Source organism: Balaenoptera borealis, assembly GCF_965194805.1.
Source record: "Balaenoptera borealis genome assembly, chromosome: 18".
Taxonomy (NCBI): domain Eukaryota; kingdom Metazoa; phylum Chordata; class Mammalia; order Artiodactyla; family Balaenopteridae; genus Balaenoptera; species Balaenoptera borealis.
The window spans coordinates 63412795-63440023 of record NC_138877.1 but is presented as its reverse complement, the minus strand read 5'-3'; the positions used below and the strand labels follow the sequence as shown (position 1 = coordinate 63440023).

At 37.8% G+C, this 27229-nt stretch overlaps 1 protein-coding gene and 1 long non-coding RNA gene across 3 annotated transcripts in view; one reads left to right on the top strand and one right to left on the bottom strand.

Moving 5' to 3' along the window:
• The window catches only part of LOC309615969, a 31932-nt gene extending 5750 nt beyond the window's left edge, over nucleotides 1-26182 (top strand). Inside the window, exon 2 of the long non-coding RNA XR_014237199.1 lies at nucleotides 435-26182. This is a non-coding gene — a long non-coding RNA (uncharacterized lncRNA). The remainder of the gene's footprint in view (nucleotides 1-434) is intronic.
• GPC6 (glypican 6) overlaps nucleotides 1-27229 on the bottom strand; it is a 1053117-nt gene that overhangs the window by 804219 nt on the left and 221669 nt on the right. The gene's annotated exons all lie outside the window — the stretch shown is intronic.

Below are 27229 nucleotides of genomic sequence, written 5' to 3'. Positions count from 1 at the left end.
TTTTTTAAGCAGAGATCAGCAAACTTTTTACAAAAGGCCAGATAGTTACTATTTTAGGTTTCATGGTACGTAAGATCTCCACCACAACCACACAGCTCTGCCACTGTAGCCTGCATGAATGCAGCCATACACAATATGTAACCAAATGGGTGTGGCCATGTTCCCATAAAGCTTTATTTACTCCTACAGGGGGCAGGTTAGACCTGGTCCACTGTACGCAGTCTGCCAACCCTGCTTAAGCATAACAGTCTGCTTATTTTAAAGTGATGTCCCACACTTCATTACCAATCAATACAATCCTTCATAATAAATATAATTTATCTTACTACTCAGAAAACAAAGACTTTCACATCTTTTATCTTGTAAAGCATCCCAGTGAGATTCTGTGAGAATCTGTGAGAAAGGTCCTAGTGTATTCCCCATTTGAGATGAAGAAACTGAGGCTCAAAGAAGCTTAATTATCAGCCTCAGAGAGTCCACGTGGAGTGCTAGGTCCCCTCTGCCAGCATTCTTGTACAGCTCACTGTGAAGAAACTCAGTGCTTACAAAGGTAATTGTTAGGGCAGTTTTCAAGTATACCTATTTTAAATATTAGATTGTGATGCAGTCAGGGGGCCAAAGGCTCCCTTTTTAAGAGGTGGAGCTGGGGTAGGAAAGATGTCAAAGTAGTTGTGGGGTTTGCCTCAAGCTGGCTGACAGTGGGGTGAGCAACAGACCGGAAATACAGAGGAGAAGCAAGAAGGGGTGATGGGTCTAGACGATGGCCAGTCTGTGCTCAGAAGAAAGGGCTGATGTTGTATAAACTGGACGGTAGCCACATAAAGGGAATAAAAAAGCCAAGAAGCCTGCAAAATGGAAGATATAAAGTAATCATAAAAACTGCCTTGGGAAGTCTCTAGAGAGGAAGCAGCATTGAACCACCACCATTTTCCATCTCAAGGCGTAAAACTCAGGAATGTGTCCTTGGACTCCCTTAAAAGAGTTTGGGTATCCCAGACAGAACTTCAAAAGCAAATTCACTTTGTTATAAAGCAGAAACTAACACACCATTGTAAAGCAATTATACTCCAATAGAGATGTTAAAAAAAAAGAAACGATTTGATAAATGAAAGGATTTGACATTCAAAACCCCATGAATCTATGTAAATCAACTATATTTCAATAAAAAAGGTAAATAAATAAAATTTAAAAAGCCATGAATCTACCACCTGGATGTAACAGACAACATCCTACACTCTTGCCACACATTTCTGTCTAAGTATTCTACACAGACACACACACACGCACACACACACAATGGTAACTATGTGAAGTGATGGATGTGTTAATTAACTTGTTTGTGGTAATCATGTCCCTACACACACACACACACACACACACACATACACATATATATATATCATGTCACTATATATATACACACATATATATAAAATTGTCTCATACACCTTAAATATATACAATTTTTAATTGTATATTACACCTCAATAAAGTTGGAAAAAACACCAGGAAATTAAAAGCACCCTTCAACTGAAGTATTACTGAAAACTAAAATTACAGAGAGCATTTGCTGAAAAATGAAAATACCTACTGATTTTTAAGCATTACGTAGATAAAAATTGCTGATCTGTGTCTTTTCTAAGGATGAACCTTACCTAACTTTAAGGTGTTTTCCTGCCACTCCTTATCACTCTACAAAGAAAGGCTTTTATTCCCTCATCTGAGTTATCGAGAGATCTTGTTCAAGTACAAGGATGTATGAAAACCCACAATGTGTTGATGGTTGGAACAAATTTATGAAATGGTCATTTTTAAGTGAAATTCTAGGCTGATATAATTGAAAAACAACAACGGCCACTGAAGTTTAGCTGGAGTTAATTTTTCTACCAATTAATTCTCCAAAGTAAAACGTAAAGAACATAAAAATGCAAAGCATACCCAATATGAATGAATTAATTACGGTGAATGGAAAAGACTAATTCCAAACAAATGACTAACAAAACCTCTACAGAGTGATTCACATCATCTGAAAATTACAGTCATGAACTTCAAGATTAAATCCAAAGCAATTACAATCTAAAAGAGATTAATTTTTCCAAGTAGAGCATATGAAAATTTAGTATATCTTATCATCATGTTGCCTGAAAGGAGAGTTAGCCTTGAAAACACATTGCTTTCAAGTGGCATGGAAATTAAATGTGAAACAGGGAATAGTATTATTATCTTACATTTTGTTCTTCCAAAGACTATATACGGTCTTCTTTAGATACTCCATCATTCTTGTGATGAATGAAAATGTTTCTAAGATAAAGGTACAGTAGGAAAAGTAGCAGTTGACTCTTGCTGCCTTACTAAAGCTCTTATTTCCCTTTAGAGTTTAGTGACAATAGTACATAGTAATTCTCTCTACCTATGAATGTAGCTAAAAATAACAACAGGTGCGCTCAGAGTGCTTTTCATTTAAAATCCACTTTTCCCTTGGCAAGTGAGGGAGAGCTATACACTGCCTGGTATAGAAGATTTATTCAAATGTCCCTCATACTAATGGATAGCTTTGGCCCTACTGCCTATGTCCTGATTGATCTTCTGAAGGTAAATGACCCTCCTATTCCAATAAGCCTGCTGCATTTAGAGGGGCCCCGAGGCAGGTAAGTTACCAATTTCTCCATTCAGTATATCAGTTCCTTATCCTCCTACTCTTCTTAGAGGATAGAGAAGTATAACAATGCAAAATAAATATCTACTTGTCTTCACTTTGTTTTGCACATGATAACACACCTAAGATCATTCTACCCTGAAAGCATTTTTTCTTCTTACTTTTGTAACTAAATGTTTTCTTATTTCCCAACACCAGTTCTTCCTGTTATTCTCTGGTTTTATTCAGAAACCTTTTACTGTTGTTGACAGCCTATAACTGTCCCTTGGAAAATGTACCCAGGATGTTTCCAATTACCTGTGCTCCACTTCCTGGCCGAATGCTCGTGGTAATTTGACAGCCCAAGAACTTCACTAACCTGGGTGCTTCTCCCTTCATGTTCCAGAATGTTTTGACTCCAGGACCAGATTTGACGAATAGATTAAGCTCACTGTCTTCCTAACTAGGGTCTTTGCTCTTACATGTGATGTTAAGTGTGAGACATAAGGTTGCCAATGAAACATGAAAAAGTGGGTGTGATGTGGAAGAACACGCATATGGAGAGGGTTGAGAGCATCAGAGCTGGGAAGATTTCTCCTTTGATGTGACGCCTTCGGTCTACTTCTGTCAACTGCAGAGCTGGCCGTGCTTCTAAAACACATTAAGACTTTTAAGATTTCAAACTTGCTGCTGATGAATTTTTCAATGGCAACTTTATAGTAGCAGGGTTCTGAAAGAGTTTTCACCATTGCTGAAACTAAGTCAAGCTGTTGATTTCTGGATGGATTTTGATGGACCCGGCTAAAAAAATAGCTTGGGATTTCTTTAGGAAATGACTTAACTGAGTTGCTATCTGAGTTCTGCTACTGAGTCTTTTCCTTGGTTTCCCATATGGAGGCTTCTAGCTTACAGTGATTCCTATATGATTTTTCTATAGATATAAATCATCTGAGATTTCAAGTACTTCGTTTGTGCTTCCTTAATATGAGTTTTACATGTCATATATATATATATAATATTTATTTATATATGATTATTTGTGTTTTTATATCCTCTACTACAAGGTACTTGAGAGCAAGACCATTTATTTCACATGATACCTCAACGTCTTACCAGCCAGTATTTAACAGAGAGAAAGGTAGGAATGCACATATTTTAAGTGGTTTTTTTGTGTGTGAAGCTAGTAATTAATGGAAGCAGATCCAAACCTCAATCCATCTCCAAAAGAAGTTGCTAGATACATGTTTTTTTATTAAATACATTATAAAAATATGCTTCATCATTCTTTGGTAGCATGTGTTACTTCATGCAATTTTAAAAAGCTATTTTAAAAAATAGTAACAGGATTTTCTCTGTAATTTGCAGATTACAAACAGCCCCAAAGTTCTATTTCTCACTGAGACTGTAGGTCCAATATGGGTTGGTAGGGGGCTCTGACCTCATAGCCACTAAAGAATTCACACCCGATCCCTTCTCAAACCAAATCACACTCTGGCTCTTAAAACTCCCATCTGAAGGCAAGAAAATGCATTTCCACTCACATGTCATAGAGAAATAAGTCACATAGCCACCCCTAACTTTAAAAGAAGCAGTGAAATAAAATCCTACCACCTGTCCATAAAGAGGAGAATGAGTGTATTTGCAAGCAGTTCTAATGACCACTGCATATGTCTACTTACGATGTGAAGTGCATTGAAATGATAAACTATACTCATTGTGTGTTTACATTCCTGGCTTGAAAGCTATTAGTAACAAGTAGCTGCTGGCTTCATGTAGGCTCTTACCCTAAGACATTTAGAGTCTAGTTATTCTTGGTTGATGAGGTTATGGAGTAGCTGTGGGCCTTATTTTGCTTTGGGAGGATCTTAAAAAAAAGGTGAAACAGACCTTGAGACTGTCAATAGTTGACCCTTCTTTGTATTCTGTGATTCAGTGTGTGAAGTCTCTCTAACCCACAGAGCATCTCTGGCTTCCCTCTTGGTACACAGATCTCTGTTAGAACAGTTTACTCAGAGAACCCAAGCCTTGGTGGTTACGATTTGAAAGATGAATGTGCCATCAATCAGCAAAGGACTCATTCCTGATTTTTGTCATGGAATTTCATGCCTCTGGTGTTTGGGAAAATCATCAGTGAAGTTGATTCTTAACATATTGAAAGATTTTATTGAAGGACTATAAAAATATTAAGACTGCACGGAGTGGAGATTTAATCAGATAAGTCTGGCATCATGAAAACCACACAACTGTGCTCTTTGAGTGTCTTTGGAGATTACAGGGGGCAGGAGGAGTAACTGAGTAATTACTTAAATCCCAAATCTGGACTTTTATTTCAGAATCTCTCTGCTGCGTTTGAATAAACACTGCAAAGCAGACGTGATATGACTCATTTTGTAAATACCAACATTTACTAATTACCAGCCACAGAAGTAAAACCTGGAATCATAGCCTTTTAAGATCACAACAGTAAAACAGCAATATATTTTCAGAGCAACGAACACCAATTAGATTTGGCTAGATTTATGTTGCATACATTTTACAATCATACAATTGACAAAAGGCAGAAGGTGAAGAGAGGAAAAACGCTGAAAGGTAAACATGGTTGGTTTATAATCCCAGGGATATCTGGGGACTGGGATTAGGTGGTGAGAATTATTCTATTGAGGAAAGTAGAATATAGACTAAAAGGCTTAGCTTCGTTAGAAAGGAGGGCAGTACACAAAGTGTTCACCTTGCCCATCTTTATTCTCAGTACAGTCTCCACTGAGGAGAGAACCAGGGAAAAGAAGAGAGTCACCACTACCCTAGGGAATCAAGTTTTTCATCTAGTCTACAGCAATGGCTCAGTTTCCTCAGGGATAACAGCTAACAAAGTCAGGTCCTCCCGGCATCTCATCAGCCATGAGCATCTAATAGAGCTCATTTACTCAAGTTAAATGACACTTTGTATTGTAACGGTTTTTAAATTTGATTTTCAAATATGCCTTAGAAAAGGTAGCTGACTGTTCTTAGATCTATAATACATGTCTGATATTATAGACACCTGCTTTTTCGTGTATGGGAAATCCTTCCAGCCTGTTATTGTTTCACATCTGGAGAATGCCATTTTTTTTTTTAAAAAACAACCTACCATTTAGCTACAAATTTAATTTCCTCCTAAAATTGATCCACTTACGGTAACCGCATAACCTCAGAAATAACTAGTATGTTCTTCCTTCTCCTAACCAAAATGATGCCAAAATAGGTTTGAGGGGAGGAAAAAAAAATTAGAGAGGAGACAGAATTTTTTTATTTCAGGAGAGCTGAAAAGAAACGACATTCAAAAGAATCCGGTTTATTGACAAAAATATGCCTTAAAGTGTAAATTACTTTCTCATGAAAGAAATTCAATTTATGATTCAACAGAAAAAAATCTGTGTGCTGAGAACTCTGCATCTGCACAGTCTCCTAAGAATCAGAAACCAACCAGAGCTGTCATAACTATTATGCAAAGCAAAAATGAATAACAAACTAGGCAATTTCCTAAAGCAAATTAAAATGCAATAGCAGGCATTTCATGAATATTGGAGCTTCTCTTTTTCTCAATGATGAGCACCTACATATCTTTCACTACTTTTGCCATTCAAAACGTACTGAGTAAATGGTGCTAAACCTTTACTCCAAAGGTGCCTGGGAAACACAGTGGGACACTCGTGTTTGAGGCAAGCTGCCTTGGTACTTCCACAGATACTTAGACAGAAGCTTTGAGAAGATAATTATCATTATGGATAAGCAGATTATCTTGCAGGGCATTCTGATAACATCACTGGAAGGCATTATATTTACTCATGATATTGTTCTAGAGTTTCACAATGGGCTGGCTCTCAGATCCTGTGCTTAGTTAAATGAAGATGCACCCTTTCTTTTGTACTCAATGGTAATTGGGGTCAAGAAAAACAGCAACAGATCCATGTGTGGGTCTGTGTTAACATGGCATGTTATTTGGAGAGGCAAAGGTAACCCAGCTCCCATACACAGTTTTAAAGATTCATTTGGAATTTATACTAAATGGAGAACATATTTCATTTTGGAACAGATTTTAACATGTCATTACACGATTTGTTGCCAGATAAATAATGACCATTAATGTGCTTTCACCTTTGAAGCTGTGCAATTCCAATGAATTGCTAAGGTAATGTTCTTTTAGCTTGAAGGTCTAACTCAGATGATTTTGACCTACATACACCTTCTAAATGCACGCGTTGATTTTCCCTCTTCCGTCCACCCCAACTGGCAGGGGCCAAGTCCACCAGGACCACCTCCCTCCTGCGCCCAACTTGCTCTGCCATCACTGACCCTCCATTTCACCAGGGGAGCCATCTTTCTACAGGTGACCCTGCTGCTCCCTTGCTTTCATTGTGGCTCCACCACATTCTCAGGCTGAAGCCCAAACTCTCAGAATGACATACGTGTACTTTTTCCAGCCTCAACACAGTCCAGGGCCAGTCCTCACACTTCACGCTAAAACATCACACCACTCGTCCTCTCAGGCCAGCTCTCCCCCTCCTTGGAATGTCTTTCCTCCACGCTTTCCACAGACGTCTATGAAGACACTTCTTGCCTACCTTCAGGAAGGGATTAATTCACCACCCCTCTCTCACTTCTCCTATATCGCACACTCGGCAGACAATATTCCCCAGTATAGTAGGCAAATCACTTGTGTGCTTCATTCAGCACTTTCAAAGGCATTCCATCTCGCTCAGAAGAAAATCCAGCCTTTGTGGCCCAATGCGATTTCAGCTTCGGCTTTCCTCTGACTTCATCTTGTATTACGCCCCTCTCTCTATTTCCTTTGGCCACACCACCACTTTGTCATTGATTAACCAAGCCTAGGATGTTCCTGCCCCCCTCGGGGACTTGACACTCTGTACTCCCCTTTGCCTAGAATGCTCTTCCCCTAGGTACTGACTGGATGACTTGTTCTCCGTTTCCCTGTTTTCTGCTCACATGTCACCCGTCAGTGAGGCCTTCCCTGACTACCGAAGTCTAAACAACAAAACACATTTCCCTACTCCCAGGCAATCCCGATTTCCCTGTCCTGTATACTCCACATATTACCAACTGACTGTCCCTTCTAAAGTCACACCTCCCATCACTCTTTATCCCCTTACACTGCTTATTTTTCCTTATAGTATTTATCACCAGCTGACAATTCTATATGACTTAATTTATTTATTTTCTCTCTTCTGCTACTAGAATATAAACCTTTAAGTCAGAAGCTATATTCCTAGCTGGTAAAAACAGTGCCTGATACAGAGCCGCTCAATCCATATTGGTTGAATGAATGAATATTATACTTAAGTGTGCTGTCTTCTCTACTAAAGTTCTTAGAATTTTAACTTGCAAAAGACACCTTTTACATATGCTCAATGGGAAGCATAGTACTTGGTAGAGAGAAGCAATTTAATCAATGTGTTTATTAAGCAGAAAAACATTTCAGATTTTGATCAACCCCACCAAAAAAAGAGAAGTGATAATTTTCTACTTAGTTCTAAAAACATTCTATACTCCAGAAGAGAAAAAAACAATCTGTTAAGAATATAAATTCAACTAATATTAGGAATATTTTATACTCTACTGACGTTTGCCAATACTGGCTAACCAAAAAGAAAAAAAAAAAAGCAAACAAATCACCTCTAATATAGTTGTGTGATATCTATAAATATCTAATATCTATGTCACTGTTCATAATATTGAAGTTCTGTTGACTGAAGCTCCATATTGGAATAAAAGTATTTAGTGAGTTGAGCTATAGAATTTAGTAGCTATTTTAAGGGTTTTTCATTTCATAATAATATCAACTATCTTCCTGAATTTGAGGGAAGGAGGAATTGGTTTTCACCTTCTTTGATTAAAAGATTTGAAGATTTGGTGTATGATATCTAAGCTGTGATGTGTGACAAGAAGTAAAAAAAAAAAAAACCTCACCAAATTATGGCACAATCACTGGAGAAAAAAAAAAGGAAAGAGAAGTAGACTATAGCCTGACCCTTTCGACATAATCTAGAAAAATCTCAGTGATTTGGTCAAGTCTTCCAGATAGATAATGGCAGAGATGCACTTAGAATCTGTTTCCCACCTTCATATTTTGCTCTCTATCCTTCTTAAGATGCTTCACAGAGGGACTAAATGGACCAGCCCTGGTTTGGAGTCCTGCATACACTCTAAGCTTTTAAAAGTACATTCTTTATAGTCTGAATGGAGAGAAAGTTAGAGTCAGGGTATTTAAATAGAAACCACCATGCTTATAAAACAGGTTATGGAACCATTAATTGTCTGTTTAGAGCTTCAAGTATAAGACCTCTAGGTACCATTTCAAAAATTAAAGCTTAAAAGATACACCAGTGACCTGGAAGAGCTACTGTAGCCTCCAGAAATGCCTAACCTTCCCATACAGGACAGGCAGTGCACATGGAGAAGCCGACCTCATATAGAACAGTCACCTTTTACCTCTTCCTTGCTTCTGGACATTCCAGTTTAGTGATGCTCTGAGTAATCTCCTAATAGCTACCTTCATAGTGAACTCTTAGATTTTCCCTACTGAAATAAAACAAGGGCAATATTTCCCAAGAGAAAACAGATGATTTCTTACTGGCTAGCTGAAAGTCTTTACAACGATCTACTAACTATACAATCTAACAAATCTTGCAAATCCTCAAAATGAATGAACTCATTTTAGAACACATTCTGTAGACTTAACTGAGGGCCCCTAACCTTTATCTAACCCCATTAATGATGGATCTCTCTAGGCCCTGGGGTGGGTTTTGAGCCCTGCAAGCAAGCAAACATACTGAACCACAGCCAATAAACAGGTTTCTCTCATCTCATCCCAGAAGAAACTGACTACAGCAAAGCTTACTGGCCACAAGAAATCACTTAGATGACAATAACTGTATCCAGTAACAAGAGGAAAAGGAAAATGAGATAAAGGAGAGTAAGCACATGACCCAAATCTTAGGAATAGAAATAATGAGGCTATTTTATAACAGAAAACAGTCAATCCTCATTATTTGCAGATTCTGCATTTGTGAATTCACCTAATCACAAACATATATCTGTCATCCCCAAATTAATACCCCTGGCACTTTCAGTCTTAGACATGCACAGAGCAACACAAAATTTGAGTCACCTGACATACTTGTTTCCAGCTGAGGTGGAACAAGGCTACTCTCTGCCTTCTTTCAGTTCTCAGACTGTAAACAAGTGTCCTTTTTGAGTTCTATTCAATGTCACAGTTTTTTTTTTTTACATTTTTGTGCTTTTCTGTTGGTGATGTGGCTATTTAACGTCGCCCTCAAGTGCAGTGCTGAAGTGTTGTCGTCTAGTTTCCCTCAGCACAGAAGGCTGGGATGTGCCTTCGAGAGAAAATATATGTGTTGGACAAGCTTCATTCAGACATGAATTATAGTGCCGTTGGCCGTGAGTTCAATGTGAATGACTGAACCGAATGGTATCTTTAAACAAACACACAGAAAACAAGGTTATGTACTGGCTGGTAGATGAAAACGTTGAGAGCAGAGGCTCACAGGAACCTAACCCTGTATTTCGCTTAGGAGCCCTATATTTCACTAATACAGCATGCACACCTCCGTTATAGACCACAGCTACTGCAAACAATTAGGCTGAATCAAGGCCAAAGAATTATTTTAGGCCACAGCTAATATGAAATGGTAGCTAGTATGCTATATTAACTATATAGCTATAAAATTGTTATAACAATTATGGGTTTATTTTTAGTGTGATATTAATTCCAGATCAACTGTCTTTGGATTCCTCTCATAACCCTTTCCATAAAATATGTCTTGGAATAAACTATAGCAACAACACACGTTATCACATTGGCCCATTATCTTGTTAAATTAATCATCATGGTTTATTTCATACTCAGAGAGGTATGGGTTTACAGTGTAAAGAGAACTGAATTAGGGTAGACATAACTGGGGTTTGTGCCCTGCCTATATATTCACTAGTTACCTGAACCTGAACAAATAACTTTACTTTTCTGATCCTCAGTTTCCTGAGGTTGTCTGAGGAATAAATTAAATGCTGTATAGAAAACTGCACCTGAATGGCATAGAGTAGGAGCTCCAATGTTATTTTCTTTCAGTTTATAATTAGTAATACTGTTGTTATTTTTCCTGTCAAATATAACTGGTCCTGATTTTCAACTCAAGCCTTCTGCTTTTTTTCTACCCTTCTCTCTAATGTCTGAGTCAATGCTCATTTATAAATTTAACTCACTTTAATGGAGTATTTATTCTGTGTCAGGTTATGGGCTCATTACTAATGACACATTGATGATAAAACCCAGTTTTTACCCCCCCCCCAAAAGACTGTAATCCAGTGAGGAAAAGCAGAAAAAATATAAGTATTACTTTTTTAATGAAGTAGGATAATATTGTGGCATATAATATTGTATGCAGAATGCTATAAATCGTACAAGGGCTGGGGGAATATAGTTTAAAAAAAAAGTCATTCTATAAAAGGTCACATTTACTATTTCTTGATGTGAGTGGAAAATAGTCATGGAAACATCAAGAGGCATTTCACACAGAGGTTGCAGTGTATGTAAAGACCAGGGGGTAAAAAAAAGAAAAGAAAAAGTGAGTTGGGTCTTACAAGAACTTCACTATGGTTGTAAGAAAGAGTTAAAAAATGAAGATGAAGGAGCCTTGAAATTCTTATGGTGCTGGCATTTTCTGTATAAGTCCCTCCACTGTGTAGCAGTGAAGGAATGAATTAAGTGAAATAACTTGGGGTGGACATATTAAATTATTATGCTCCACCAATATTCTCTAGTTTAATAAAATTAGCAAACATTTACTTGAGCAAATAATAAAGGTCCAGAACTCGTAATAGGCTATAATGCATTAAGAGGAGAAGGCAGGTCAGGAGAGCATTGCCAAGGGCTGCTGTGAAGGGGCTGTGGTGGGTCCCTGCCTGGGCTGCTCTGGTGGGTCGGAGCAGCCTGAGGGCTTGAGTTCCTGAGGCATGAGGATGATTCCATAAATGCTTATGGTACATTAAAGTCATTGATTTCAAAGTGACCTACACCTGGTTGGTCTTTGCAGCTCTAAGGAAACTTTTCAAATTGGTGATCAAACACTGTTTCTCTCAACTGCACTGTTTATAATAATAGGAGCACAGTCTGTGGAGCGAAACAACCTGAAGCAAAAACAGTTTGGGATTTTATACAGTATTTACAGCCTGTAAGAAAAGTGAGATGAATTTTATTTGTTCTTTGATACTATTCAAGTCTACTGGGCCAGCCAGGCAAGGAAGGTGTTCTGATACATAAGCCGTCTGGTTAATAGGGAAGCAAGAAAATCCAGTTGTACTATATACTAAGCATAGCATAGAAAACAGTTGATGCTACAAAATTCAATTGAACATAGTCTGGACTTTTTTCTGGCTTTCCTTCCTGATTCAGTTGACCTGTTCAAGATTATGTTATCTCCCTAATTCTATCATTTCTAGAAAATACAGTACTATTTGCTCCACACATGTGCAGAGGGGCTAGCGAAAGTGAAATCAGGTCAACGTTGAGATAGTCACAGTTTTACAATAAAACTGAAGTCTAAAGGACTGAAAATCAAATCCTGTTTTAGTGTTAGTTTTGTCCATAATCCCCGCATTTCTTGTTCATTTGTATAGCAGCTATAATAACTGATTGGTTTGTTACCATTTGACATTACTCTGAAGAAATTAACCAAGAAGCTATCAGCCTCAAAATGAAAGTGTTGGTAGCGAAATGAACGTCTGGCAAATTGACGCTGGGCAACATTCAAAGCGACAAATTACAGAAGTCATTGTTCACTATCACAGATAGCAGGAGCAAAGTAAACACAGCGTCCCACATGATCTGTGAATAAATACAGTATGAGCAAGCTGACGGCAAAAGCAGTGCAATTATTAAACAAAAAAGAAAACATATGCTTCATTTCAAAAGTCAAATGCTTGCTTAAGAATCATTAAACCAACACCACATTGGCACATATTTTTGAAATGGAGAAGGACTATTTCACACCTACTCAACAAACTTAATGAATGCCAGAGAATTGAAATTAACAATTATTATTACTTGAATAATTACTATAAGAATAATGATTATTATTATTAAAGCTAATAATGAGAGCAAATTACCTCTTAATTATTTCAATACAGGATTAAGAAATATTCTGAAAGTCACCAAATCCTCTACTATTGGCAGATCAATACATTATCAGTAGTTTTTCTCCAGAAGAATTTTGGGATTTATATCCTGCTTTTACAATAGGAACACAGTTACAAAGGCCACAGTGATGACTGTTAGCTTAAGCATAAACTCAAACATTAAATACATGTATTTGTAGATTACCTGCTTAACTCAGAACATGTATTAGTAGACACTGGAAATTCTTTTCTGTGCTAGGAATAGGCGCTAAAGGATTAAATTTTTAATAATACAATATCAATAATTAAAAAGACCATCTATATTTATTGTGTACAAAGCAAAAGAAAATATTAAGATTACATGATTCTTAACTCTTAGTTGCTTTATTATCAGGAGAGATAATCTTTTATTATTTTTAAAGATTTCTTTTTTTGATGTGGACCAGTTTTAAAGTCTTTATTGAATTTGTTACAATATTGCTTATGTTTTCTGTTTTGATTTTTTGGCCGCAAGGCATGTGGGATCTCAGCTCCCGGGCCAGGAATCGAACCTACATCCCCTGCATTGGAAGGCGAAGTCTTAACCGCTGGACCGCCAGGGAAGTCCCCCAGGATAGATAATCTAAAATTTAAGTTTTTGTTTAAAAATTTGGAGGAATATTGGGTTGAGCAGATTAGCATGTTTCTCAGGAATATGGCAGAGAGTAATTAGGTGATAGTGGTGAAACACTGTATGTACCTTAAAATAAAAGCTGTAAAAGCTCATGATCTTCAGTATGGACATGCTTAAAAGTTATCGCCTTTTGATACCAGCTCTCATATAATACTCCACACTTGACAACTAAACGAGAGTCATAACATTTTCAATTCTAAAGAAGGAATCTGTAGATACTCCACCCAAAAGAGCAAATTAGGAGGCAAAAGACTATACCAAGAGTCATTATTTGTAATCACAACCAGAAAAGGGGTTTCATTATCTCCTTTTTTGGGAGATTTGTAGGGGGAACAAAGAGGGAGGGACTGAAACATTAGGCAGAAAAAGAGGATAAAATAGAACTCAAGCTTAAAATTAGTGAAAACCTCAGACAATTTTAGACTGATACCTTCTATTTTAAAACATGTTGACCTAAGTGCCACCTTTTCTATATGGGTTCTCCTCCCCTTTTCATGATTTCCTGCACATTTGCATGAAAACAGAGCCCATTTTTCAGTATTTTTCTGGCTCCTGTGACTTAGTCTCTACCTGAACCCTTAGTCCTCTATCTGTGACATAAATCCAGTCACTGTGGAAATCATTCCAATGCACTGACAGAGGATTATAGCTTCATGTGGGCAATATGCAGCTAGGAATACTTAGCAACCCAAAGTCTACAACACAAAGTCCTGAGAAAATAAAACACAGACTAGTGAAGTCACAGCTGCAAGATCACTGTTGTTGCCACAGATTAAGGCTGAGATTTGACATATGATTTCTTCAATAGCTCTTCCTAAAATGAAATTTTGTGGGTAACATCAAATTTCCATTAAGATATTTAGAGGACTATCGTAACTATTACTAGCATACCTCTTGTGGTAAAGGACCCCGTCTTGAGTATTCCTCGACATAGGTAGAAATTCCAACTCTTTTACTTATAAGTGGTGAGATCCTCGACCAATGAAGACAGTAACATTAACTTTACAGAACTGTTGAGTTAAAATAAGAATGCAATTCAATAATTTATGTTAAGCACCCAGCTCTGCCCCTGGAACATAGTGAGGACTGGCAGTTAGCATTATTATTTGTGGAAAATCAGGGTCATTTACCATGTTACCCAGTTAACTGCCCATTCTTCCTAAAGGTACTCGAATATTTTTGTCTTCATCTGTTAATTTAGGCATCAAATGCAGTGGATCCTCATTATTCGCAGATTCCATAAAGTGAATTTACCTAATTGCTAACATGTATTTGTAGCATCAAAGGCGATACACACGGCATGCTCACCATCAACTGTGGACATGGGTAGAGTGGTGAAAAACACCTGAGATGCACCTCCTGAACTGAGGTTGAACAAGGCAATGATCTGCCTTCTTGTTGCAGGCAGCTCTCATTCAGTAAACGTGGGTCCTTTTCCAAGTCTGTTTAGTGCCACGTTTTTTGCGTGTTTGGTTTTTGTTGGTGATTTCACTGTTTAAAAGGTAGTGCTTAAGGGCTGCCTAGTGGTCCTAAATGCAAAACGGCTGTGATGGGCCTTTCTGAGAAAATATGTGGGTTAGATCCATTTCTTTCAAGCAGGGGTTACAGTGTTGTTCTGCTGAGGTCAATGTTAATGAATCCACAATAGGGGGCATCCAGAAAAAGGAAGAGGACATTCTCAGATCTGTATGCGAGGCTGATTTGAAAAATGCTGGAGTAACAGTGATAGTGGCTAAGTTTGTGAATTCCTGACATGAGGACTGATTTATAAAGCATATTGGATGGCACTGTGGGTGTGGCTAAAAGCCAAAGAAACTTATGGCCACATCACCCAGGGTCAAAGAGACATTAAACTCAGATCAGCTAGTGTATTACTTTAAAGAAATACTACATATAATTACTTGTAAGATATATAAATATGTTTGTATATGTATATATATATATATACAGAAAGAGAGAGATGGTATCTTTAAACAGAAGTACACATAAAACAAGGTTACTTACTGAACAGTTGACAAAAGTGTTGTGACCAGAGGCTCACAGGAACCCAACCCTCTATTTCTCCTAGGAGCAATGAATAGCTCAGTATTCACTAATTCAGTGTTTGTGGTGACTTTATATTACAGAAGCACCACCCATAATGAGAAGTGATTCTATGTAAAATCTTTAAAGTAAGGACCACCTACCAATTCAAATCTCTACTATAGGGCATAGAGTTCTCAGATACAAATACAAGGCACCCAGTTAAATTTGAATTTCAGATGAATGGTAAATATTTTTTTTAGTAATAACTATGTCCTGTGCGATATTTGAAATTCAAATTTAACCAGGCATCCTATATTTTTATTTGCGAAATCTGGCAACTTATTAGGGAAAACCAACTCTTAACCTGCATATCTAAATAACAACTGCCCTTGCTTTTACCACGTTCCATATCTTTAATCTTTAATACAATAGAATTTTAAAATCAAAGGTATCATTCTTTTTGGCTTGGGCATTTTCTCTCTCTTGTTAAAAATCCTCCAGTACCTTAATGTTGTATTCATTCTTTTTTGTTTTGTTTATATTTTAAAGAATAAGTAAAATGAACGTTTTGTAACTTGGTTTTCCTTGAAAATTTAACCTCCCCAAATGCAAAATACCAACTTCCTTCTTCGGAGAGCACTATATTCAAAAGATAATCTAAAGGGTTAATCCTGTTTCTCAAAAATTTCAAGTGATTATATACCATATCTCATATTATCTTAAAAGTGAAAAATGTCCCCATTGTCTACCAAAAATCTAACAACTGCTCTATAACTGGTTCCATTTTAAAACACGATACATAACACATAGTCACTGAACTTATTAGCATTTGATTTACTAATTCTGATAGAGATGTGAGCTTGTATCACTTGCTTTAGCACTCAAGCCCTAAAATTCTTAGGCCCTTCTTTCATCGAGAAGATTTTTTCACAAGATTGCATTGCTATAGCCTCCAGAATCAGGGTCTGATATTTACACGAAGGAATAGGCATCTCTAATAGGCATTATCACTATTTACCAATATCCACTTGGCCTCTACTTCCTGGCACATAGGAGGTTATTCTCACACCCCTATTAAATTAAATATGCCTGTGTGACTTGCTGTAGCCAATGCAATCAGGGTAGAAGTGATGTGTGCCATTTCTGGATGGAAGCATTTACTTGCTAGTGCTCAACTCTCCAGCCCACTCGTTCACTGCCATAGTGACTGCAAAGCCACGTACTCTTACAGGGAAGTCATAAGATGGAAATGGCCTGGGACGCTGAGTAGCATAGGGAGGTCTGTCCTCCAAGAGCAGGGGTCAACAAACTATGACCCAGGGACAAAATCCCTCCTGCAGCGTATTTTTGTACGGCCCACTAGATAAAAATGGTTTTTACGTTTTGAAATGTAAAATATGAAAATGACTCTTACTCATTCAGTAAAAATAGTTACTCAACTTTGCCCCTTGGCTCACAATGTTTAAAATATCGACTCTATGGCCCTTTACAGAGAAATTCTCTAACCCCTGCCCTAAAGAGTCACCCAGACCCACTCAGCACCTCTTGTGCGAGCAAGAAATAAACCTGTGTGAAGCAACAGAGGTTTATTTGGTTATTTGTCATAGCTGATATAGGGACCTGAGTTCCAGTCCTGTCACTCAGCAATGATACCATCTCTGAGGCTCAGCTGTCTGCTTGTCAAATGGGTGCACATTAAATGACATAAAATATAGGAATATATAACTAGAAACAATAAACGATCCAGGACGGGAGATAAGCAGACCATGCTGAGGCCATGGTGAAGGGAGGTAAAAACAACATTTTGATTATAAAAATGTCTTCTACCTGCTTGGCAGTTTTGCCCAAGCCCAGCCCCATTTACAAGAAATTTGTCTGCAAATGTTTAAACTCTTCTCTTGAAGTATCGCTTCTTAATTTTTCCACCATATCTTTCAGTTTAACATTCGGTAGGCACTGTATCAGTGTTGTGGTCCAACACACACATTTCCAAATGGATAAAGCCATGCAAAATGCAAAATAAAAGCAAAGTAGCACTCATTTTTGATGTCAACTTGGACAGCTTAAAAATTCAGAGGAGATTTCACATAAAAATTTTGCAAACGGTTTCTGTCTTATAAATAAGCCTATGGGACCTCAAGCCCTCATGCCTTCAGGGAAGGAATTTCCCTCACCACTTCTGGTTCTCCGCCTTATTTAAGATGAGAGATTTTCTGCTGGATATAATTCTTTGGGTTGATAATTCCCTAGGGAGCTACTTCTCTTGAGTCTGCATCAAATTATTGCTCAGAAGTTTGGGATTTATGTATTTTAGAAAATACCCTCTATGACTTGAAAGGCCCATTCCAATTACCTTTACATTTTCAGGCTTAGCAATCCTCTCCAATTAAACAACATATTCATCACAGAAAACAATGTAGAATCGATTTCATTGTACTTCTAATAATTCACTGATTACAGGTGGAAAATTGAGAAATATGCAGAACGAAGTCTCCATTTAAGGAGAGGACTGAGGCATCTAAAATAATATAGAGAATGTACAAAAAGTAATGGGAGGTTCTTGTTTATAGGAGAATCACAGACTGGGAGGGAGGTAATCACCATTCTCAGGTGTAATTTCTAACACATCCACACGCATTAGTTCCTTGGGTGTGACATTTTGTAGGAAGCTTTCCTGTGGGAGGAGACTGGGCAACGGTATTAGGAGAAACAGGCCAGAATGCTGTTGCAAACTTAATGTTCTTAGTGCTTATTGTCTATTTTTAACCATAACACTTCCTCTGCTCTTTAGAAAGTGACTATATGGAACCCTTTTCCCTGTGTGTGAACAAGATTTTCATTATGGAGAAATGATGTTTACACAGAGCTGTTTAAAAACTTTAAAAAATATTTCTAGCATCCATTGGCTAATTTACATTTTATTCCACATAAAACATACGAGTTAACGTTGAAGATGAGCTCTGAGGATGCAAAATAGATAGATGCCCATGGAATATTAAGCAATATGCAATTATTTTTTACAGTTTGGATGCTTTTCACGTAGAAATGAGTCTGCTCACTACTTCACAGAAGCGCAAATTGAAACGTTCTCCCTGCTGGTCCTGGCAAAACTTGCTGCCCTTGACTGTTCTTCAAATGCTCCCTTATCCGAAGGTATGAAGCTCTGAATTTATTCACTGACCGCAAGCTTTCCTCTCTCTCTGTCTCTCTCCAAACCTAGTGTTTTATGTTCTTGTTCTTCTCCAAGTTCTTTCCAACCTCAGCCCGCACAGTCAGATCAATCACTTCGTCCCACAGCTACTCGCCCGCCAGCCCCCCAGGCTCCTTGCTTCTGATGAGGCAGGAAAGTCAGGACGGGGGAGGGAGGGTCCGAGCTCAGCCTCCTCACGTATAGGCATGAGGCAGAAGGCAACGCCACCTCCTCGTTTTGCACTTAATGAGGACATGACACAGGGAGGAATGGCATCTAAAACAGAAACTTTGTGGCCCCTGAGCAAGACACTCTGAGCATGAAAACCGTGGAGCGTGCGCAGTAAAAGTGCACGGGTTGCTGATGACCCTGTATCACCTTCCACGTGTGGCGCTCCACTATTTAAGGGAAAACAGCTCTTGCAGCACATGTAAGGTGGCTTCAGGAGGCAAATGCTCAGGACCAGAAGCTGATGCAACCTGGTGCAATCCAGGCCACACCTCAACCCCCCATGAATATTCCACCCCTAATCAAAAAGACCCTCACCCATTCAAAGGGCTAAAAATAAGACCAAAAGGGGGATCAACAACCCTGCTGCAAGGACGCCTACACTCGCCTCCTTCAAGTGTGTGCCTTTCACTTCTGCCCTAAACAAACTGCTTCTTTGTTCTCTTAGCTCCTCAGCCTCAGTGTGTGTGTGTGTGTGTGTGTGTGTGTGTGTGTGTGTGTGTGTTCCTTTGTGTTTTGTGTTCCTTGCCCAAATTCTTTTGGATGAGTTGAACAAGAGCTTGGCTTTTTGATAAAGCTTTTCCGGTATCACTTACACCAAATATCCCCCGGAATGGCTCGCATCACCTGTCTCATTGGCTCCTGGTGGGCTGGCCAAAGAACTCCAAGACATAAGAGGATGTAGCATTGAGAAAGGAAGAGGAAATGACAAGCACAAAGTGCCCTGAGCCTTGAGGAGCACTGACTTCTGCTGGAGAAATAGTTCAAGGCTTCACCAGGGAGCTCAGCCTTGAGAGTGGGGAAGATTTCCATAAGCAGAGATAAAGCTGGGAAGATACTGGCAAAAGTCTGTGCAGACACCCATTTTTCTGTGTACTTTGAAATTTAAAAAGTTACAGTTTACCCTACTAAAATCTCAGTTGAACCACGTTTACCTTTTTAACACAAGAAAAGCAATTTGGGGATGTAAGAGTTAAACATGGACAAACCTAGAAAAAGAATCATAAACCATGAGTGACATGTTCTTTTTTTTTTAACTGAGGTTCCAAAGAGCTAGACCCCAGGGTCATTTGTGTTACTAAGAGTCAGAAATCTGCATGTTATCTACCCAGTGTCTATCTCCCTAAGGCAATTTCCTAAAAGTATCCCAATTGTCCTTGAGGTATATTGACTCATCCCTCCAGCAGGAGAAGCTAACCCCATCCCCAGCCCAAGTGTGGGTCCTCATTGGCTTAAGCCAATCAGTATATTCCATTCTATTGCCTATTACATGACTGGCTTCCATCCAAGAGGGCATGTGCCCTAACTCATCCTGTCTCAGTACACGCTCAGAAGCCAGGACAGCAGTCCTTTTCTCATTACATGAATATAATTACGGAAGATGGACACCCTTATGGCACCCAAAGCTAACCTATGACTTTGACAAATATTCACGTGTAGTCTAAGAGCTTTGCCTTCTCCTAACAAATTCTCTTTTGCCACATCAGGAACTTTTAGTTTAGAGTGGATTTGGATCTCTGATACAATAACAAATCTGTAAACCAACTTTTCTTATATTCAAACCAGTAGGTCACATTATTAAGGAATCCAGAAGAATCACTTGGGATAGTCAGCAGACTTTGCTCATAAGTGACATTATGAGATACTGTAGTTGCCTCTGCCCTTGAAATGAGAGAGAGAGAGAGAGAGAGAAAGAGAGAGAGAGACTAAAAAGCTTAAGGATTGTGGACAGCATCATGTTAACTTTTGTCTCCCTATTCCAAATACATTTCCAGGATCCATAAAACAACTGCTGAATGAATAAATACACGAATGAATAAAAAACAAAATGGAACACAGGTCTTTCTACATAGATATTTAAATCATCTGCCCTAAATTCTAATACTGTTTTTAGGATACTGAGGAATAATCCAGTTTAAAAAAAAATCATTTTGAGGGGGAAAAAAAAGGCTGTGATCAGGTTTTTGAGGTGCAGGCTCTGAATGGCAACGGAATTCAAAGCAATGAACAGATCAAGGCCATGAAGAGTGTGGCATGTACATTTCTCCAAGAGGAAGGGAAAATGAGACACTTAAAAATGCATCCTCAAGTGTTTGTAGGTATATTTAAGAATTCAAAAGTGGTACACCCTCAATTCAAAGGGCAGCAAGACTATGTTATTTAAGAGTGCCCTGAGAGTTCTAGTGGAGAAACAAAGCAGCCCGAGTGACTAGCAGGAAAGAAGCAGAAGCTGAGCAAGTCACACCAAGCCCAGAGCTGGACATCATTTGATCAGCAACTGCGCAGGCTGAATAGCAGCTTCAGAAACTCGCACAGAGCAGAACTAGGACAAACTGCCAAATCTAGTAAACCATGGCAGCCAGCAGATAGGACTTCATGGCTTAGAGCTATCCTAAAGCCATGGCCAACTGGGGCAACTGGCCTCAGCTTTTCAGCAACCCAAGGAAGCAACAGTGGTGTAGAAAGAGATGACACCCTTCTTCCTAGCACAGTCTACCCCAACATATCTAAGAACACTGCTTAGCCTGCCCATCAGCCTCCAACACACTTTTTTGGGGCAGACTTGGAATTGAACTACATCCAACATTCCCTATGGATCATTCTGGCTCTGGGACACTAGGAGATTTCTGCAATGACCTTTGGTTCACCCATTTGTCATGATCATCGTTACTGGTTCTCTGGCTCAGAAGACGCCAAGCACAAATTAAGTTCATATGAGACTTATTCCACAGTCAAAGATGCCGGCTCTGTTCCCCAACAATTTTCACTTGAATAATTTAAGGACCTGATACGTTATCAATTGCCCTTCAGCCTCTAACTATGTCAACATTATGTTCCTTAACATAAAAGTTTCATTTTAGTTCTTTTATTTTCTGTGTTAAGTGGCCATACATCTCTGTTAACTGACCAGGATTACACAGCATATGGAATGCCAGACCTTCTCTCTTTGAAATACAATTTGCTTCTGGCTTTTCGCCCAAACGCAGTTAAGTAGTATTAGCTCCCCAGGCAGACCTCATCGTCTTTGAGTTAAATACAGTAAGAAGTGCTGACGCTTCGAGTTCACTAATATCTTTGCTCCATAATCCTTTATTTTATGACCTGCCCCTGGCTGCTCCCTGAGCTAAGAATTTGCTGTTCATAAAGCGGGGTGACAAGTCTCATCACATAATGATAAAGAAAATGGTGTTACTTTAGCTGGCACAGGAGCAATCAGAACACAATATGAATGTAGATGCTCTAGGCTACTATCTGATCCAATGTGAAAAGTGAAATATTACCCTTTCAACCAACATGAGAAAAATCTAGATTTTTGTTGTTTTAATCTTTTAGTCATAAAAGAGACACAGACAGAATCAACCACAGAGAGTCATATTTGAACAGCACGATGGCATCAGTGTCATCCTTTCATAAGCCTTTAGAGCCTTTCTTGGATTAATACGCCAAAAGCACACTGATCAGAAATTCAGTTTGGGTTGGTGTTAATAATTCGCAAATTGCTTAGCAATGTTCAGATCAAAAAGGAAAAAAATGGTTAATTCTAAATTTTTCTTCCTAACAGACCCCATCTTTTATTTATTATATTTAACACATACTGCTTATATAATAAGTTCTCAGTGCTAGGTACACTAATTTTAAACTATTACCTTATTAAATCTTCGTAAGTACAGAGAGTAGGTTCTAAATTATCACCAATTTTTACAGATGAAGAAGCTGAGGCACAGAGAGTTTAAGTAAGTTGCTCAAGGTCACAGAGCTTGTAAGTGGCAGAGCCAGACAGTCTGTCTCCAAAGTCTGTATATTCTCCCACTGTAATAGGTTGCCTCTCTCTATAAAGCAGTGTTGAATATAAAACCCAGCCTTTAAAGCCTTTGATTAACACTAGTTAAAGCTAGTTAAAAGAGAATACTAGTGAACCAACTTCAAACCATGGACACAGAAAAAATAGTATTTATGTATACATATTTTTTACTTTGAAAAAGCCTTAGCAATATGATAAGGTAGAGAAGACAGATTACAGATCTTTGTCTCTAAAATCTTCAATAAATGAAACAGGTTGGACATTTAAATTTAAATTTGGTTTTGATAAGCTTCTTAAGTGACTGCTGTTGTTTCCCCTAGGACAATGATTTCACATCTTACTGTCTGTTTCTAGAAAACAGAGAAAGAAAAGTATCTGATTTTTAAATGCCTATCCTACTTCTCTTCTGATAACAGCACTGTGTCCAAATACAAATTATGTGGTAAAAGAAAAGAAACAAAAAGGGTTTGAACAGGGAAGGTGAGTGATCAGTGTAAACTGTCTTAAACCAAGAATTTTGTTTTCACTCAACTTCCTAACTCTTCTATAAGCCCTCTGCCCTCCAAAATTGGTTGTACACCCTTGTTACCTGTCTCTACTGTTTTTTAGTCTCAAAAACCCTTCCACACTTAATTTGGGGTGCCCCACAACTGACACCTTCAGTTTTTAATCATTCCCTCTCTCTTTCATCCTCTCTACTGCCCTTCCCCTTTAAATTAATAAAGGGCTTCTTAAATGTGTGTCTTCAGAGGACAACACAAGAATCTTAATAAATTTATAATAACAAAATATTACTAGCAGGCCTTATGCTAACTGTCTTGCATAATCACCTCTTTTAATCCTCCTAACAGTACTTCGAGGTTAGGTGGTGATGACAGTCAAGATATTTAACACCAATTACCATGGCCACTGGCCATAAACAAAGAGTAAGGCTGGAAGTGTGCAAACTGCCAAATACCAACCTCGTGGTAAGTATGTAGATTATGTCCATTTCACAGAAGAGATAACTCAGCTCAGCAAGTTTAAGTAACCTGGGTAAGATCACACAACTAGTTAGTGCCACACCTAAAATCACACGTGGGTGCGTTTGACTTGGAGATGATTTCCAGTACTAGGAAGCTAACAGATCTTTGAAAACAGCAGTCAGTTAAAAAGTTTAGGAGACGTGGCATATTATATTTCCTGTTTTGGACATGCGTATTAGGACATTACAGGCTTTGAGATGCCCAGAAAGGAAGCCTGTCTTACTTTACTGAATCCAGAGTTTTTCAAATTTCACTAGTTAGAAAACTATTTCTTCATGCAGAACCTATTATCAGCACAGACGCTCCCTGACTTACGATGGTTCAACTTAAACTTTTTCGACTTTACGATGGTGTGAAAGCAATACACATTCAGTAAAATCTATACTTTGAATTTTGATCTTTTCCTGGGCTAGTTATATGGGGTGCTATACTGCCTTGTGATACCGGGTAGCAGTAAAGAACCACAGCTCCCCGCCAGCCACACCATCATGGAGATAAACAACCAATACGCTTACAACCACTCTGTACCCAGACAACCGGTTTTTCACTGCCAGTACCGTATTTAGTCAATTACATGAGATATTCAATAGTTAATTATAAAATAGGCTTTGTGTTAGGTGATTTTCCCCAACTTTAGGCTAATGTAAGTGTTCTGAGATGTATAAGGTAGGCTAGACTAAGCTATAACGTTTGGTAGGTTAGATGTATTAAATGCATTTTTAACTTAAGATGTTTTCAATTTACTACGGGTTTATTGGGACATAACCCCATGTTAAGTCAAGGAAGATCTGTATTCCGAAAACACAGTCGGGGAAGTGCGATTTTAGAAACATATGCAGTTTCTCAAATATTTTCCTGGGCCTCTCTTTTCCTTCTAATGTAAAATTTTTGTTTTGGTTTTGGGGGTTTTTTTGTATGATGATTTTGTTTTATATTTCTGAGCAAGTGATTTCTCAGCCATTAATTTAGGCTTATGAATCAGGGAAACTAATATATATGTAAATTTTAAAATTTTATTAAATGTATTAAATTTATGTCCTGAAAATAGAGATTACTTTTGATTTGATTCATATAAGGTGCATTGTGTTATCTGCTAGGATCTTCCATGAATAGATTTTCAAATTAATAGTAGTAGAATGTAGGAGAATATGACCAATTAGCTGGCATCTTACCTTTAGTGAATTAAATTTTTTTAAATCACACACTCACAGAGGCAATCAAGCAAGGGAAAGAAATAAAAGGCATCTAGATTGGAAAGGAAGAAATAACGAAAACTCTATTTGCAGATGTATGATCCTATGTAGTGAAAACCCTAAGGAATCCATTAAAAAAATAGAACTAATAAACGAGTTCAGCAAGGTTGCACTTGCATTTCTAAGCAAGTGATGAACAATTTGAAAATGAAATTAAGAAAACAATTCCTTTTACAACAGCATTTAAAGGAATAAAATACTTAGGGATAAATGTAACAAAAGAAGTGTAAGACTTCTACATAGAAAATTACAAAACACCATTGAAAGAAATTAAAGAAAACCTAAATAAATGGAAGATATTTCATGATCATGGATGACAAGACTTAATATTGTTAAGATGGCTATGCTCCCCAAATTAATCTATGGATTCAATCCAATAGGTGTCAAAATCCCAGCTGCCTTTAGAATGGACAAGCTGATTCTAAAATTCATATGGAAACGTAAGAGAACCCAAATAGCTGAAATGACCTTGAAAAAGAAGAACAAAGTTGAGGACTCACATTTTGCAATTTCAAGTCTTATTACAAAACTACAGTAATCAAGTAATCAAGAAAACGTGGTACTGGCATAAGGATAGAAATAGAGAAAAATGGAATTGAATTGAGAATCCATATATAAGTCCTTATATTTATGACCAATTGATTTTTGACAAGAGTGCCAAAGCCATTCAAAGGGGAAAAGGCAGGCTTTTCAACAAATTGTGCTAGCAAAACTGGATATCCAGATACAAAAGAATGAAGCTGGACTCTTGCCTCATACAATATGTAAAATTTATCTCAAATCATATAGCTATAAGAGCTGACACCTAAAGGTAAGAGCCAAAACTATAAAATTCTTTGAAGAAAACAAGAGTAAATATTCATGATCCTAGGCTAGGCAATAATTTATTAGATATAACTCCAAAAGCACACATGACAAAAAAATGGAAAAATCAAAGACTCCATCAAAATTAAAAATTTTTATACATCAAAGAACATCATCCAGAAAGCAAACAAACAACTGACAGAATGGGAAAAAACATATGCAAACCATATTTCTCTTAAGCGGCTTGTATTCAGAATATATAAAGAATTCTCACACCTCAAAAATATAAAAACAAATTCCCTAATTAAAAAAATGGGTAAAGGATGTGAATACATATTTCTCCAAAGAAGATACGCAAATGACCAGTACGCACATGAAAAGATACTCAACAACATTAACCAACAGGGAAATGCAAGTCAAAACCACAATTAGGTACCACTTTATAACCACTAGGATGGTTATATTCAAAAGGACAAAAAATAACAAGTGCTGTCAAAGATGTGGAAAATTGGAATGCTTATACATCGCTGATGGAAACATAAAATGGCACAATTACTTTGGATAAGAGTTTGGCAGTTTTTCAAATGGTTAAACATAGAGTTCCCATATGACCCAACAATTTGACTCCTAAACATATATTTCACACAAAAACTTGTAAAGGAGTATTTATGCCAGCATTATTCATAATAGGCAGAGAGTGGAGACAACCCAAATGTCTATCAGCTGATGAATAGAGAAGCAAAGGAAGTAGCCGTGCAATGGAATATTATTCAGCAATAAAAAGGAATGAAATTCAGATATGTGCTACAGCATGGATGAACCTTGAACACATTATGCTAAGTGAAAGAAAAAGAGCATTTAGATGAAATGAATTTAGATAAATAGACAAATCCATAGAGACAGAAAACAGATTAGTGGTTGACAGGTGTTGGGGGAGAGGGCAATGGGAGTGACTGCCAATGGGTATGGGGTTTCTTTTTTTTTTTAATTTTTATTGGAGTAAAGTTGATTTACAGTGTTGTGTTAGTGTCAGGTATACAGCAAAGTGAATCAGTTATACATATACATATATCCACTCTTTTTTAGATTATTTTCCCATATAGGCCATTACAGAGTATTAAGTAGAGTTCCCTGTGCTATACAATACGTCCTTATCAGTTACATATTTTATATATAGTAGTGTGTATATGTCAATCCCAATCTTCCAATTTATCCCTCCCCACCTTTACCCCTGGTAACCATTAGTTTGTTTTCTACATCTGTAACTCTATTTCTGTTTTGTAGATAAGTTCATTTGTACCCTTTTTTTATATTCCACATATAAGCGATATCATCTGATATTTGTCTTTCTCTGTCTGACTTACTTCACTCAGTATGACAATTTCTAGGTCCATCCATGTTGCTGC